This window comes from Henckelia pumila, chromosome 2, assembly GCF_033568475.1.
Source record: "Henckelia pumila isolate YLH828 chromosome 2, ASM3356847v2, whole genome shotgun sequence".
NCBI lineage: Eukaryota > Viridiplantae > Streptophyta > Magnoliopsida > Lamiales > Gesneriaceae > Henckelia > Henckelia pumila.
Genome location: NC_133121.1, coordinates 44057080 through 44063193, shown reverse-complemented (window position 1 = coordinate 44063193; position 6114 = coordinate 44057080).

Here is a 6114-nt window from a genome sequence, read left to right as displayed (position 1 = left end):
TGAACAATGTGTACTTGCAAAGCAACCTCGTACCAATTACCCTACGCATGTGTATCAGCCTTCAAAACCATTTCAGCTAGTCCATAGTGATATATGGGGACCTGCTAGAACTTTGAATCTCACTAAAACTCAATGGTTTGTAACCTTTATCGATGATCACACAAGGGTGTGTTGGGTATACCTCATGAAGGACAAATCTTAAACTTTCTACTGGTTCAAACAATTTCATAAATTTGTCTTGAATGTATTTCAGTCCAATATTCATGTTTTTCGCACAGATAATGAAAAGGAATACCTATCAAGTGAATTAAACCAGTACTTGGGAGAAAATGGGATACACCATCAAACCTCTTGTGTCAATACACCAAAACAAAATGGGATGGCAGAGAGAAAAAATCGTCATTTGTTAGAAGTTGCTAGGTCCCTTATGTTCACTAGCTTCATTCCTAATTTCTATTGAGGGGGAGGCGATTCTCACATCTACCTATCTGATAAACCGTTTACCCTCGAAAACACTCAAATTCAAAACTCCTTTGAGTGCTCTAACTGCCAGTTTTCTCAACCTTAATCTTTTCAGCTCTTTATCCCCAAAAATCTTTGGTTGTACTGTTTTTGTCCACAACAAATAGCCAAACCGAAGTAAACTTGATCCCAAGGCATTCAAGTGTGTTTTTGTAGGATACTCCCCAACCCAGAAAGGATACAAGTGCTACTACCTTCACAAAAAAGGTTCTTTGTCTCTTTGGATGTCACTTTCTTTAAAAATAATTTTTTCTACTCTCGCTCTCCTCTCTAGGGGGAAAATAACGACGAGAATAGTATTTTGGATCCTACTGTATCGTTACCCATATCAGAAGATGTGTCTCCTCTTATAAATTCAGTTCCTATACTTGTTTCAAGTCCTATCCAGATTCATGAACAGGGGAGAGAAGTACATGAGGAGGTAGTTTCAAGGAAACCTCTTCAGACCTACTCTCGCAAACCAAAGCCTTCTTAGCACAACCAATCATCGATCCTAGAATTGGAACCTTCTGTTTGCAAAGATTTGGAACTTCCAATTGCACAAAGGAAAGGGGTAAGATCTTGTACTATGCATCCTATTGCAAATTTTCTAACTGGTAAAAGGTTGTTTCCTGTTTTTAAGGCCTTTACAACAAAAATTGACAGTGTGAAAATTCCCAAAAATATTGATGATGCTTTGAAAGATAAAAATTGGTAAAGTGCTGTACCGGAAGAAATGACAGCTTTGCATGAGAATGAAACATGGGATATAGTGGATCTACCCAAGGATAAGAAAGTGGTTGGAAGTAAATGGGTGTTTATAGTGAAGTATAGGGCTGATGGAGAAGTTGAAAGATACAAAGCTCGGTTGGTGGCCCAAGGGTTTACTCAAACATATGGAATAGACTACGAAGAAACATTTGCTCCAGTGGCAAAATTTAATTCAATACGTGTGTTGTTGTCTCTTACTGCAAACTTGGATTGGGAATTGCACCAGCTAGATGTCAAAAATGTGTTCCTGAATGGTCACCTTGATGAGGATGTTGGAACACGTTTTCAGATCATAGATCTGATACCCGGTGCAGCGGAAGTTTAAAAAATTTTATATGGAACGATTTCATATCATGGGTATCAAATCCTAACAATTAAATTATGCAAGTAAAATAATAATAACAATTAATATTTTACCTCTTCAAGCTATGGCTTGATTATGGACTCCAACAGATTAAATCTGCTCTTGTTGTAAATCCCAGGAACTGATGACTTGCTCGATCAATCTCCGGAATTAGATCCACGAACAGAAAACTAAAACCCTCTGATTGATTGCACTAGAAATCAATAAGATGTTTATCGAAGAGATTAAACAGATTTGATCTGTCAATTCAGAATGTAATTTTTCATAAAAATCACAGACTGAATTCTCTCAAAAAGGGAGAGTGGATTTTCGAAAAATCCTTTTCCTATTTTGTGTAATTTTCGAAAAATCAAGCTTGGAATAACTTGTGATTTTTGAAAATTGCATATCATGTATTTATAATTTCTATACTGGATTAAGTTATATGTCTATTAGGACACTAACTCCTTAGGGCCCATAATCCATAACTTAAGCCCAACAAGCCAAGCCTGTTATTATGGAAATTAATATAAAATTCATCATGACTCCGATTGATAAACTGATTTCACCAATGTGCACAGAAACCATTTCTGCACCTTTTAAAGTCAAGATAATTTTTCTGAATTCGAATTCAGTGATTTCCAAAAATGTCCATCCCTATGTCATTTTAGAAAATTCCACTCCCTTTAGTTTAGAAGTCCAACTTCTCTTTCATTAAATTTAACTCTTTAAATTTAACTATCTCAACGGGGATTAGTAATCCATTACTTGTGTGACCCTCAATGGTTCAGGGATACAGCTAGCCGTGGGCTCACAGCTAGACGTGGGCTCACAACTCCTTGTGACTCGGAACAACAATTTCCGACTTACCCATCGAATCATGGTAAGAGCGTCTAGCAACATCGCCCCATGATTCCCTAGGTATCACTGATAGTGCCTGCAAGAACCAGTAGGTTTTGGTTAGCATACAGTACGGTCCCTTCATCCAAATATCCCGATCGAATCAACAACCATTGGTACATCGAGAGTAGTTCGAGATTCGATAACTATGCAATGTATCTTGAAGATCAAATAGTGACATCGCATGTGCTACTAGGAAACCAAGTAACCTAAATCACATCGAGTACTCTGGCCAGAGATTTGTCACACTAATATCTCCTCAGATCGCATAGGATATCCACACTCGCAAGCGTGTGCTGAATCCTTGACAACAAAGCATCGAATCCTATATGTGTCGTAACTGTACCCAATCCCGACACCTGATGACCATCATAGAGTCGGTAAACGAGTCAAAGTATAGTACTAGCATATAGAGTCTCCATGATGTTTCAAGTAGTAAGGACTAATGGTGTACAACCAAAACCGTGGACTTATCCACTCAATTAATAATAACCACTTGGAAAGTTCGAATAGGGTAGTTCGATCATTCATCATATGAATATCCATTTGCATGCTTTGAACATCTCTATGTTCCATACCAATGAAACGTGGTACTTGGCATCGCAAATGCTAGTCTCGATCTCGAGCGATCCTTATCCTTATTTGCGGACGGCTCAATTGACTAGGAGCTGTTTAGAATATACAGTGACTATAAGATGTGTTTCATGATAGTGATCTCTCTTTATTCACTATCTCATCTTACTTACACTATAGTATATTCAAGGTCTTTATCAAAACAACAATAGTATATCACAATATAACATTATGAAGAAAGATAAAGAAAATGCCATTAATGAATGTAAATTATATTAAACAAAGATTGTTTACAATAAGAGACTCTCAAAGCCCTTAGCCACAACTTGGCTAGCGGTGCATCAACTCTTTCAATCTCCCACTTGCCCTATAGCCAACTAGTCATACTACGTAGTCCCATTGCTTCGCGATGTTTGTCAAACAATGGTCCTGGCAAGGGCTTAGTAAGTGGATCAGCGATATTGTCTGCAGAGGCCACTCTCTCGACAGTGATGTCTCCTATTTCCACGATCTCCTAGATGATGTGGTATTTCCTCAGTATGTGTTTGGATCTTTGATGAGACCTTGGTTCCTTTGCCTGAGCAACGGCACCAGTGTTGTCACAGTACACCGGGACTGGACCAATAGCTTCAGAAATTACGCCAAACTCTTGGACGAAATTTCTCATCCAAATGGCCTCTTTAGCAGTAGCTGATGCTGCAATGTATTCTGCCTCAGTTGTGGAATCCGCTGTGGTGTCCTGCTTGGAACTCTTCCAAGAGACAGCACCTCCATTGAGCATGAATACAAATCCAGAGGTTGACTTCGAGTCATTCACGTCACTTTGGAAGCTAGAGTAGGTATAACCTTCCAATTTCAATTCTCTTCCTCCATAAACCATGAATATATTCTTAGTCCTTCTCAAGTACTTTGGAATATCCTTCACAGCTTTCCAATGCATTTGACCGGGATTGGCCTTATATCTGCTCGTGACACTCAGAGCAAAGGCTACATCCGGTCTGGTAGATATCATCCCATACATGATACTACCTATGGCTGATGCATATGGTATGTGTCTCATTTTCTCTATCTCTTCGTCAGTCTTGGGAGACATAGACTTGGATAGAGAAACTCCATGACACATAGGTAGATGTCCTCTTTTGGACTCATCCATAGAAAACCTTTTCAATATGGTGTTGATGTAGGTTGCTTGAGCGAGTCCTATCATTCTCTTAGATCTATCTCTATAGATCTGTATTCCTAGAATATAGGACGCCTCACCCAAATCCTTCATCGAGAATCTACCTGATAACCATATCTTTGTTGACCAGCAACATCCCTAAATCATTCCCAATGAGTAGGATGTCATCAACATATAGCACTAAGAATGTCACAGTATCCTTAACTACTTTCTTGTACACGCATGGTTCCTCTGGGTTCTTGATGAAACCAAAATCCTTTATTATTTCATCAAATTTCTGGTTCCAATTTCTTGATGCCTGTTTGAGACCATAAATTGATCTTTGAAGCTTGCATACCTTATGCTTGCTTCCCATGGATGTGAATCCCTCAGGCTGCATCATATAGATTTCTTCCTTAATGTTTCCATTAAGAAATGCAGTCTTCACATCCATTTGTCATATCTTATAGTCATACCAAGCTGCTATGTCAATAAGAATTCTTATGGACTTGAACATTGCGACTGGTGAAAAGGTTTTATCATAGTCAACTCCTTGTCTTTGAGTATAACCTTTTTCTACCAATCGTGCCTTGTAGGTCAGTACCTTACCATCAGGCCCAAGTTTTCTCTTGTAGATCCATTTACACCCTATTGGAACAATTCCATCGGGAGGATCTACTAAAGATCAAACTTGGTTTGTATGCATCGAGTCTATTTCCGACTGCATAGCTTCAAGCCATAAATTCAAATCCACATCAGAAATTGCTTCCTTGAAGTTTTTTGGATCACATCCAATGTCGGGTTCATTTTGATCCCCTTCAAGAAGTAGACCATATCGAATAGGAGGTCTAGAAGTCCTCTCGGATCTTCTAGAAAGAGGCATGTCGTTTAATGGTTCCTGAGGTGTGGGATCGTTATTTTGTATCTCGGGTTCTTCTCGAATTTCATCTAGTTCCATCATCTTGCCTTTCTTATCAAGTAAGAACTCCTTCTCCATGAATGTGGCATTCCTCGAAACAAACACTTTTGTTTCAGTAGGATGATAGAAATAATATCCGATTGAATTCTTCGGATACCCTACAAAATAACATAAGGTGGATCGACTATCCAACTTATCTCCCACTGTCCGCTTCACGTAAGCTGGACATCCCCAAATCCTTAAGTACGAATACTTAGGAGCTTTGCCATTCCATAACTCGTATGGATTTTTATCCACTGCTTTAGTGTGGACATTGTTCAACAACAATACCGCCGTTTCAAGCGCATAGCCCCAAAACAAAGTTGGGAGCTCAGTGAAGCTCATCATGGATAGAACCATGCCCAACAAAGTTCGATTGCGACGCTCCGAAACACCATTGAGCTGAGGTGTCATAGGAGGATTCCACTGAGAGAGAATCTCATTCTCTTTTAGATAGTCCAAAAACTCGGTACTTAAATATTCTCCACCTCGATCCGATCGAAGTGCTTTAATACTTTTACCTAGTTTATTTTCTACTTCAGCCTTGAATTCTTTGAACTTTTCAAATGATTCAGACTTATATTTCATCAAATATAAATACCCATACCTAGAATAATCATCAGTAAAGGCAATGAATTAGGTGTGACCAAATTTAGTACCAATACTAAATGGACCGCAAACATCTATATGGATCAAATCCAACAGATTTTGACTACGCTCAGGTTTTCCTTTGAAAGGAGATTTAGTCATTTTTCCTTTTAGGCAGGACTCACAAGTAGGTAGAGAGTTAATATCAGACATATCAAACATGCCATCTCCCACTAGCTTGTTCATCCTCCTTGAGGAAATATGACCTAGCCTAGCATGCCAAAGGTTTGCCGGGTTTTGACTATCATTTTTCCTTTTATT